The sequence below is a fragment of the Phyllostomus discolor genome, chromosome 14 (assembly GCF_004126475.2).
Source record: "Phyllostomus discolor isolate MPI-MPIP mPhyDis1 chromosome 14, mPhyDis1.pri.v3, whole genome shotgun sequence".
Taxonomy (NCBI): domain Eukaryota; kingdom Metazoa; phylum Chordata; class Mammalia; order Chiroptera; family Phyllostomidae; genus Phyllostomus; species Phyllostomus discolor.
The window spans coordinates 6,118,700-6,130,288 of record NC_040916.2 but is presented as its reverse complement, the minus strand read 5'-3'; the positions used below and the strand labels follow the sequence as shown (position 1 = coordinate 6,130,288).

Below are 11,589 nucleotides of genomic sequence, written 5' to 3'. Positions count from 1 at the left end.
CTTTTGTCAGATCCATATATTTTTACAAAGACTTCATCTTGGACTAGACTAAAACCTGAGGCTCTTCTAATCTCTAATTTTTGTGGTTTCTGGAACTTGGGAAATTTTCTTTACAAAAATATTGGGTGAGAGAAAGTTGCTCTTAGGGTAAATTTTTCTTTACAAGGCCACTTTCTTTTCCAAAATGCACCTTATTAGACTTTAGGGCTTTTATTCTGATAATCTCATGCCACCTCTGTCGTGTGTATCTATCCGCAGAGCTGGATCTTTGCACTTGAGAAGGGAATCTACTCCCACCCCACATCCTCTACAGACTCCCCTAAACCTATAGAGAAAAAGGAACCTACACAATGGAGAAGGCTCCCTCTCCACTTCCAGGGGGTGCTCGCTCTTGCATCTGATTGATGGGAATGCCATGCAGGAGAGAGTGATGCGATTATTAATTAGGATTTCCTGAGAGTCAAGAGATAAAAGAAAATTACACCATCAATTTCTCCCATTGAGTTGACTTTGCTTTTCACTCTAAAAAGATTTTTATCTTTCTGTTGGCTGAAAAGTCATACAGTAATAGATGTGGGGTACCTGGGCATTTGGTCAACCCTTTCCCCTGTATTAGCTGCCACTATTAACTGCCAGGAGCAGAGATGAGAGGTGATGTCCACTGGTTGGCCCCTTAGACTCACATGCTGCCATTCCTCTTTCTCCTCCGTCACGGGCCCATTAAATGATTTACTACAGATATTTCAAAGGATGAAAGTAAAACTAAACACAAATTATTCTTACATCTCTACAGCATGCTCAAGTATACGAAACACTTCTCAGTGAATTTTCCAACTTGATATTCACCATAACCCTTTCAGATATTATTTCTTTGTCTATTAGAAAGCAGAGAGTCAGAAAAATCTGATAATTTTTCCTAGGTCACATAAATAAATGATAGAATCAGAACTAGCGTACAGGTGTTTTGGTTTTTAGCATAGTATTCTTTTCCCTGTGCAACTTTTCAATCTTGCATCCATTTATTTATTTACTGAGCAAATATTTGCTAAGCGCACACTGAGTGTCAGAAGAGGCTATGAAGAAAATGAATTAATATGAAAATGTGTATGTAAAAGGTCCAAAAAATACCAATCTACAGAAACACAAAATAGAGTAGTGGTTGCCTAGGGCTTGGAGTTAGGTAGGGGCTGGGTGGGTGGCTGAAATGAGAGTGACTGCTCATGAGTACAAAGTTTCTTTAAGGGGTAAAGAATATGCTTTTTTGTAACTGGTGAAAATGTTAGAAATGATTTTAACGAAGGTGATCCTGAAACATGCTGTGGCTTGTTCGATCAATTTTGACACCAGACCATGACTTCAGGAGTATTAATGTTGGAAATGTGGAAGTAAATAAAAATTTACTTATCTGTCATCTTAATGAAGCTGCAGCTCCAACCGTCATGTCAGCTGAAGTTCCTTCAACTGTTGCATCTATATTAGAAATGACAGACATGACATTTTCACGATGAGGATTACAAGTGACGGCAGGGGACCCTCCACGCAACACAGGTGTGCAGTCCGTTCTGACCAGCTGTCCATTTTGGCAAACAACATTTTCACTCATAGATTGTTTTTCATTTTTGTTTGTTTGTTTGTTTGTTTTAGGATGCCAACTGCATAGATTTCTTCATTGTGAAAGGTTGGAGGAGGTCTTCCTAAATTCAGAATATCTAGTAGTGGTCTTTCACTTACATAAGACATGAGGCAGTGTTTTTAGAGCCAGAGGTTTAAAGGAAGTTGATTGAATGAGGCCAAGATCTGCTGGTCTTGAAAATGGAATGTCTTCATTATTTCCTGCTACAACAGTCCTCTCTGGAGCCTGCATAATCATACTAGCATTTGGGACTCCTTCTTGGAATTCTTGTTCCAGGTCAGCATTTGATGGGGCTACCTTTAATCCGCTAATACCTTTGGTGTATTCCATTTCATACTGAATTTCACTACTGTCTGCCATCTCAGCTGCGGTGGGAGAAGGAAATGCTGTCCCACTCACTAAATGTTACCAGCTATTACTTGCCATTTGGCACTAGCTACTCCTGTGCTTCATATTAAATCCTTTAACTTGCTTCAATGTGCACGTACTGAATTTATAGCTATATTTGTCTCCCTGACGAGTCCATTGGCGGAGAGCTTGGGAGGAACCCGGGCGGAACACCAAGAAAATGTTCTAAAATTAGACAATGGGGATGCAGTCTGTGAATATACTAAACACCACTGACTGTACACTTTAAGCAGGTGAACTCTGTGGTGTGTATATTATATTTCAATAAAGCTGTTAAAAATGAACTAGACAATCCTTAGGCTCTAATGAGTCAGTGCAAGCAGTGCTGAGTAATGAGTCTTGCAAGCAGACATGTTGCCACATTGTCTGAGGGCCATTAACAGAAGGATGGAGCCTACGAAAACATCAAGGTGAGACGGAGTTGCCCACAGTCTTGGAACAGTGCTAGAAGGGGTGGAGAAGAGTTCCAGTGGAGGTGACTTTTGATCTGAGGCAGGAAGCCTGAGCAGGAGTTTATGAGCAAAAACAAAGAGAGGGTACTGCTGGAGACCGTTGTGACCTCCACAGATTCTATGGCCATACAACTCCTGAAGGGGACCAAGAAGAGGTTCTGGAAGCTGCTGGAAGATGGACAACCACTGATTGTTCTTTCACTTAATTGTTTTTGATCTGTTTTTGTTTACTTAATGATGTTTTTCTTAAAGGAAGGAAGAAAGGAAGGAAAGGAAAAGTCTTGTAGACTCTCTCCAGACTGATCCCTCTTTAAAACAGAAGAAGCTTCCAAATGCCAATCATCTCTGGTTTCTCATAAGGAAAGTCCTCCCTCTTACCCCTCATCCATTGCTCTTCTTCTGCCTTTCTGGCCTCCCTGCAGCACCTAGCACAGAGCCAAAGACCTACCTGATGTCCAGTAAATGTGGTTGCTCTCAAATCAGTTCTTAGTTTCCAAACCAGGTAAATGGAGTACATTTAAAGTGGAGGATAAGTTAAATTCATCTTACTTTTGTGTGATTTTCAGCTGGTTATTTCTATGGGTAAAAGTTCATGTAATGGAATGCTTGCTATTCAGCCACTAAAAATAATTTATATTTACATTCTTAAAAAAGCTCATATAACATTTTAGGGTTAAAAACCAGATAACAGAATGACATGTGAAATATAATCTCATTTTTATAAAAAAATTAAATGGGCATATGTATTGAAAGTGATCTAGAAATATAAATACCTTTGAGTGGTGAGGTTATGGGAATTTTCCTTCTCTAATAGCTTATTTATATTTTCCAAGATTAAAAAAGTTTAAGGACAAGTGCAAATGTTTAAAAAATTATTTTTAATTTAAATAAATCATTAGTTTTACCATTGCCCACTGAAAATCACTGAAATTCTCTGACCTGGAAGTGCACATGTTCTGAGACCTCCCCAGCTGTATGTCCCCCCATACCTCTACACATCGTGCTCCCAGCCAGACGGAGCTGCTCATCTCCGCCTTGTGCCTCCTCTCCTCTGTTCACAGAATCTGGGACATCGTCACCGCCACTTATTGCCTTGATGTAGAAAGATGGTCATGATACATTGTTGACTGTCAAAAGCAGATTGCATGTATATATGTGTGGGCATGTGTATACGTGCACATGTGTACACATATATGCACATGCATGTATGTGTATACAAATATATATGTATATATATACACATACACATAAAATTGTGCGTGTACTCACACACAGAGCCTGTTGAGGATACTTACTCTGAAAGGGTAAGATTACAGACTGGGTAGAATTTTGTTTTAATCTTTAAGCTATTTTGTATGATTGGCATTAAAAAATTCAGTAAACACCTACAGAGAGAGAGGGAGAGATTTTCATTAACATTTTTACTGTTTTTCCCCATGGGCATGAACAATGGTGGGGACATTGCCTGAGGGAGTTGGGGGGGTGGGTAGAGGGGGCAAAGGGGGAAAGCTCAGGACAACTATAATAGCATAATCAATCATATATAATTTAAAACTTTACTCTTCTTTAATGTCTTTTCCTTGAAGTTGTTCCAAAAGTTGAAATGAATTTCTGTCACCTCTGAATACCACAGCAATGTGAACTTCTTTTGTTGCTCTGAATCTCATCATCTCATCTCTTCCTTTTCCTCCTTTCCTCACCTCACCCTACCCCACCCCACCCCACCTCTCCTCTTTTCGCCTCCTCTCCTCCCCTCTATTTCTTCTTCTTCTTCTTCTTCTTCTTCTTCCTCTTCCTCTTCCTCTTCCTTTTCTTCTCTCTCTCCCCCACTCTCCCCTAGAGTAAGGTCATGGGAGGGCAAAGGAATAGATCTTATGTACTTCTCTTTTCTTAACACTGCTCATCCCAACAGAGTAAGTTGCTGAATAAATGAACGATAAGATACACAATTTAAAAAGTATACAGATGATTTGAAATCTGCATTTTGGGTTATTGTCACCACATGAAGAAAGAATTCTCAACTTCTAAAAGCATTGTATTGTAGGTTGGATTTCCCTTTAAAGGTATGGTGAACATCCCAGCTGCTCCTCACCTTCACAGTTTCCTTCTTCATGGAACACAGGAAAAATGCACTTCCTTGCTTCATTGAAGTGAGGTATGGCCACATGACTATTTTTACAAGTGAAATATAAGTGAAAGAAACATGTGTCATTAAAGGTGGAAGAATTTAAAGCCATATTCTCACATCCTGTTGGTGTTGAGATAGCAGGAGTACAGGTTGGAAGCATTTCCATCAGGCTGGGTTTCTGAGTATCCAGGATGAGCAGAGCCCCCATGCTGACATGTACTGGACATATGAAATAAGTGAGAGATAACTTCTGTGGTAATAAACCACTGAGAGAGATCAAGGTATTGTTTTTTGCTGCAGCATAACTTAACCTAACCTGACTAATACATAAGGAATGTTAGGGGGGAAGGGATTTAAATCCCTTCAAAATTCCTTTCAAACCTCTGAAAATGAATTCAGACTCTTCCATAAGCAAAACTGTAATTCTATATGCTACTTAGAAAACTCATTCTAATCACAGAGATTCTCAAAATCCTTCTTTGATGGAAAGCACTGCTTTCTCCTTGAGCACAATGAGAACAATGCATTCAGCAGGATGGCATCAGGTTATGGCAAGAAGCCAACCACCTTGGGATCCAGCAACTGGCAGCATAGTCACCCAGGAGTCACATAATGGGACAACAGCTCCAGAATGAAGGATGGGTGGGAGAATGAAACCCTATCTTCTGGAGAGTGTTTTGTGTTCTTGGCAGGAGGGATGGAAAGGATCCTTCTACTAGTGGGTGGCAGTAAACCTTTCGAACAAGCCAACAACCACACATACTCACACATATGCACTCCACCACACATACTCACTTAGTATCAATATTCAAATTGGTACCAAATTGGCAAAAAAAAAGCAGGTTAGGACCTGGCAGTTCTGACTTTGCCTCAGAAAATGAGGACTGGAGATTTGTTCCTAATAAGGCTTACACATGACGCTTGAAATGCCAAATGACTTGGGTAGTTCAACCAAAATCTTTGTTTGTTTGTTTGTTTGTTTGTTTGTTTGTTTGTTTTGGCTCCTTATCTCCAGGCTTTAGCCACAGGTGAATGATCAGATCCAGGGAATCTTCAAAAGTCAAAAGACTGATGAAAAGTAGAAATTGCTTGCAGCAACAGTGGACATGACAGAGCTCTCTCCACTTAGGCTCTGGAAAATGTCCTCTTTGCTCATGAAAGAGACGATGTTTCCCACTGTGGAATATTTTCTGCCTGGAAAAGTCACCACCCCTTTTCCCAGGCTAGAGAAATGGCCCCATAAGAAAGTCGATCCAATCACTCAATCCTGTTGAGTAAATTCTGCTTTCCCACAATAAAATAACAATAATAATAACCTGGAATAGTATAACATGAATGTCCAGGTTTTAGTAGCCTGTGACTACAAATTAAAAATTAAAAATCTCAAAATTCTGTGGCCCCATCTGCTCACGTAAACAGATTAGGTGCTTGGGGAGTTCACTCCCTCAAGTGTTTTTGAGAATCCCCAAAGGAGTATTTCTATTGGTGTGTCCATGAACTGACCTCTGCCGTCAGGGCTAGTGAGCCTGCTGTTGCCAGCTCCAGCTGCTGTCCCAGTGGTGGTGAGAATGGGGATCTCCTCATCAAGTTCTCAGTGCCAACTTGCTGCAACCAAAAGATGTTAAAAGGTCACATTCGCCCCTTATAAGGTGTTTGGGCCCAAAGGATTACAGTATTCAGTGAAACAGCTTTCCCAGTTTATACTGAAGGGCACTTCTTGGACCTAGGATGCCCACATACCTTGAAAGTGGTTGTTGTTTTTGGGCACTTTGTGGTAGCATGGGACTGGTACTCATCATTTTATGGGGGTTGAGCAATTAGGGGTGGTCTCAGTTCTAGTCCAAGAGCCAGATTGTAGTATAGTACTTTACAAAGTACCTCCACAATTTGATACCACAAAAACTCTGTGATACAGATAGAGCAGATTGCATATATCTGTTTTATGGACTAGAAAACCAAGGTGAAGAGAAGTTTAGAGATTTGCCTGAGCTCATAGAACTATCTAGACTTGATCCCAGGTCTACAACTCCCAACCTGGGTGTGTAGGAGCAGCACAGGGGGTTGCAAATGTGCAGGCATGGAGTCCTGACTCTGCAACTTTGACCTTGGGTAAGTTGCTGGATTCCTCTAGGTGTCAGTCTTCTGTAAAATGAGAAGAACAACACTAGCCACCTCATAAGTATTTGTGAAGATTAAATGAGAAAATGCATGCAAATCACAAGAAGAGACCTTGACACATTAGTAAGCATGAGAATTAGCTATTATGAAAATATTACTGCCCTGGCTGGCATAGCTCAGTGGATTGAGCGTAGGCTGCGATCCAGGCATGGCTGGTTCGATTCCCAGTCAGGGCACATGCCTAGGTTGCAGGCCACGGCCCCCAGCAACAGCACATTGATGTTTCTCTCTCTCTCTCTCCCCACCCTCTCCCCTTCCCTTCCCTCTCTAAAAATAAATAAATAAAATATTTTAAAAAATAAAATAAAATATTACTAATATCTTATATAGATAGCACCATGACACACTTAATACCTTTTACTAATTCAAAAAGCTTGAGATGGCTGCACACAACTTTTTATGCTTTAATTACATGATCTTCCTTTTGAGAAAATATCTGATTAAGTGTTGATTATAGTCCTCTGTGTAGAAAGCAGAATTTAGTGGCCAATCCCAGTTTTTATCAGTCTGTTTAGGGAGCCTGTGAAGTTGCTTTAAAATGATAATACTCAGGCCTCAAAAGAAGTCACATGAGAATATGATGTGAAAACTTCAGGATCAGAATTCATTGAGACAACTCTGGATTAAATAATAACAATGAAAATTAATGAGAACAAAATCATTTCCTGACAAGCCAAATCATTTTGTTCTCAAATCATTATGTCTTAAATAACTATTTCCACTTTCCCCTAAAATTTATTGATCTGAAAAATTTTTATTTCATCTTCATTTCTAAAATAATAGCTTTATTAAGACATGATTCACATGCCATAAAATTTACCTTTTTAAAGGGGACAATTCAGTGATTTCTGGTATATTCAGAGAGTTTTGCAACTAACACCATTCTCTAACTTTGGAACATTTTCATCACCCTCCAAAACCTCATACTTATTAGCAGTCACTCCCCAATTCTTCTGTGCCCTTAGCCCCCAGAAACTACTAGTTTACTTTCTGACCCCATGCACTTGCCTATTCCAAACATTTCTAGACATTGTATTTGAAAACTTATAAAGACAATTTCAAGCTTAAAATATTATCTTCCTCTGAGGTGGAGTTATATTTACTCCTGGAAAGAGAGTAGGGGATTGGTAATTGCAGATTACTTTAGTCCAATCATAGACAGAAACGATTCAGAGCTGGTTTTCTGTCCCTGTTCAGGTTGGTCTATTTAAGGATGACCGTGACTACCAGGGTGTAGCACTTTGGGATTTCAGCCTGAAGCTTGTCAGGGAGGTTACTAGGGACCCTCTTCAGCAGGCTCTGAACACTGATTGTTGTTACTCTGATCCTGTAAGTCTGTGGGAAGTTCTGTACATCTTCTCAGTCTCCCAACCTTTTATCGACTTTTCTGATTTTGGATAACTTTCCTCAGGGAAAAGCTGTCCTCAAAGCTGGGTTCACTTCTCTAGATTCCAGCTCCCAGACTTCAGCCCTGTAATTATGTCTGCCTTGTTATTTTTCGAATGCCTTCAAACAGTTTTTTTCATATTTTCTGATTTTTCCAACTTTTCTTGAATTCTTTTCAGTGAGAAGTTAAAAGCCAGTAGCTGTTTCCTCCTCTAGGGAGCTGAGATGAAGAGGGGGGATCCTTCTCCATATTATTCACCTGCTCTCCAACAGCTGCAGAACAATCCCTTCACTCTGCCACAGGTGGGAGAGGCACACCCACTGTGTGGGGTCTGTGAGGGCTGGGTGAGGCAGCCCAAACAAAGTGCTGAGTGAGTTTGGTAGAAATCACATTCCCCTCTTTGTTCCAGACTCTGTAAAGCTCTGAGCCAAATTTTGATCCGTCTAACAACTTTCAGTTCAGAACCTCATGATCTGTCCTTTGTGGAACAATCTTAGTTCAACCTCAGGGTATTGTCTTTGTTCCAAGGGTTTCATCTACTGTCCTTAAATCTTGTTGTATTTCATGTATCTTTATAAGCCACTCCATATCACTTTGATAGGAGGTAGGACATAAAAAAGTAAAAGAGGTAGGTTAAATAAAGTTGTTTGGAACTGCTATATGCTATACATGAGACAGGGAATAGTGATGTTTACACAAAATCAAATCACTTTCCTAGGGTAGCAAGACTTCAGGGTCCTTTGTTTTCTCATGTCACCTGCTGAGGTCCTTACTCATCCTTCAAGGTCTAACCCAAGGATCCCTCCTTCAGAAAGATTTCCCTGGCCTCCTCACATGGATGTCTTCCCCTAAGCACATCGGGGCTTATATGTGATTCAGCCATTGTTAATATAATGAGAACAGTTTGTGCTACATTGGTGTAACCTGGAAGCCAAGGAGAGTGGATTGAAATGCATATATGTGAACAGTGATGACTTCACTGTACTAGTCAGTGGGGGTGGTAGATGCTGTTGAGTGAGCACGTGTACTGGGTGGCCATCACATTTGAAATGACTGAGCAAGCAGAGCAACAAATCTGTATCAAATTTTGCATTAAGTTTGAACATTCCTCCATGGAAACTATTTGGATGATTCAGAAGGCCACAGCTATGGGCAACTGGTGATTGAAGGCTTTATCACAACAATGTGCCTACTCATGCATCATGTATTGTGCAGCTTTTTGATGAAACATCAAATCACCAAGGTGACTCAGCCCACCTGCAACCTAGATTTGGCACCCTGAGACTTCTAGCTTTTCCCAAAACTAAAATCACCTTTGAAAGGGAAGAGATCTTAGGTCATTGATGAGATTCAGAAAAATACGATGGGGCAGCTGATGGTAATCGGGAGAACTGTGGGAGGTCCCAAGGTGCCCTCTTTGAAGGAGACTGAGGCGTCTTTGTCTTATGTACAATGTTTCTTATACCTTGTATCTTCAACAGATGTCTCTATGTTTCATATTACATGGCTGGATACCTTCTGGACAGTGATGGTATTGATGGATAGTGACTTCCCCTACCAACTCCATTCTCTTTATATATGTCTGGAACCTCCACAATGCCTAGGAAGAAAATTTGCCTGGAATAGAACTCTTTTTTTAACAACTTTACTGATATATAATTGTCATGCAATGAACTGCACGTACATAAAATGTACAATTTGGTAAGTTTTGGTGTATTTATACCTCTGTAAAACTATCACCACCATCAAGATAATGAACACATCTACCACAGGTTTTTCTAAACCATCTATTGGTGGGCATTTAGGTTGTTTCAAATTGTCTTCTATAAAAACAAATGAAGCTTCCATGGGCATTCACAGACAAGTCTTTGTATCAACACATGCTTTTTTTTCTCTTAGATAAACTTAGCAGTGGAATGGCTGGGTCATACAATAGATGTTTGTCTAATTTTTAAGAAACTGCCAAACTGTTTTTAAAGTGTTGTATCATTTTACATTCCTAACAACAGTAAGCTACAGTTTCAGTTCCTCCACACCCTCCCCATATCAGTTGTTGAACTGAACAATTAATATGGTTAGTCTTTTTAATTTTAGACATTCTAATAGGTATGCTGTGCTATCTCATTGTGGTTTTAATTTGCATTTACATAACGACAAATGATGTTGAGCATCTTTTCGTGTGCTGTTTTTCTTTTTTGCCATCTGTCTTGGTGGCAAAACAAGACACCTTGGTGTCCAAGGTGTCCAAACCTTTGCTTACTTTTTTAATTGGGTCATTTTCTTATAATTGAGTTCTCAGTATTCTTTTTTATTTCTTTTTATCCTCACTTGAGGACAGTTTTTTTTTTTCATTGCTTTTAGAGAGAGAGGAAGGGAGACAGAGAAGCACTGATTAGTTGCCTTCTCATATAAGCCTGGACCCAGGATCATACATGTCTGGACCAGTAGTCATGAGGACCCTGGCCTAGACTGGGGTTCAAACCAGAAACCTAGGTATGTGCCCTGACCAGGAATTGAACCCACAACATTCTGGTTATGGGACAATCCTCCAACCAACTGTGCCACACCGGCCAGGGTGAGTTGTGAATATTTATTATATTTTCTGGACTCTAGCTCCTTATCATATACAGAGAGGATATACAAATATTTACTCCTAGACTATGGTTTATCTTTTCAAGAGCAAGTGTCTTTTGAAGAGTGGAAGTTTTTAACTTTAATGAAGTCCAAATTATCAATTCATTTCTTTTATGGACTCTGCATTTGGTGTCATATCTAAGAATTATTTCACTAACTCAAAGTCACAAATCTTTTGTTCAGGTTACCTTTAAGAAGATTTATAGCGGTAGATTGTACATTTAGAACCACTGATCCATTTTGAGTTAATTTTTATATATGGAATAAGGTACAGCTTCAAGTTCACATTTTTTCAAATGATATCTAATTATTTTAACAATATTTCTTGAAAAGATTATTCTATCTTAACTGAATCCCATTTGCACCTTTATCAAAAATCAATTGCCAATATATGTGGGGAATTTTTTCTGGATATTTTACGTTCCACTGATTTGTTTGTCAATTTTTCTACCAATATCACACTGTCTTTATTGCCATGGTTTTATATAAATCTTGAAATCACATAATATTAATCCTCCAATGTGGTTCTTTTTCAAAGCTATTTTGACTATTTTAGGTCTGTTGCATTTTAAAGTGAATTTCTCAATTTCTATCTTTAATAAGGTTGCTGTGCTGTAATTTTTATTATGATTGCATTGAATTTATCATCAATTTTGAGGTAACTGACATCTTAATAACACTGAGACTTGTAACCCATGAATATGGTATAGCCCCTCATTATTCAGATCATCTTGCATTTCTCCCAGCAATCGTTTGCAGTTTCTAATGT

At 39.3% G+C, this 11,589-nt stretch overlaps 1 pseudogene; it reads right to left on the bottom strand.

Moving 5' to 3' along the window:
- Window positions 1-612: 612 nt before the first annotated feature.
- LOC114512104 lies at window positions 613-2,127 on the bottom strand (annotated as a pseudogene).
- Between the last annotated feature and the right edge of the window lie 9,462 nt (window positions 2,128-11,589).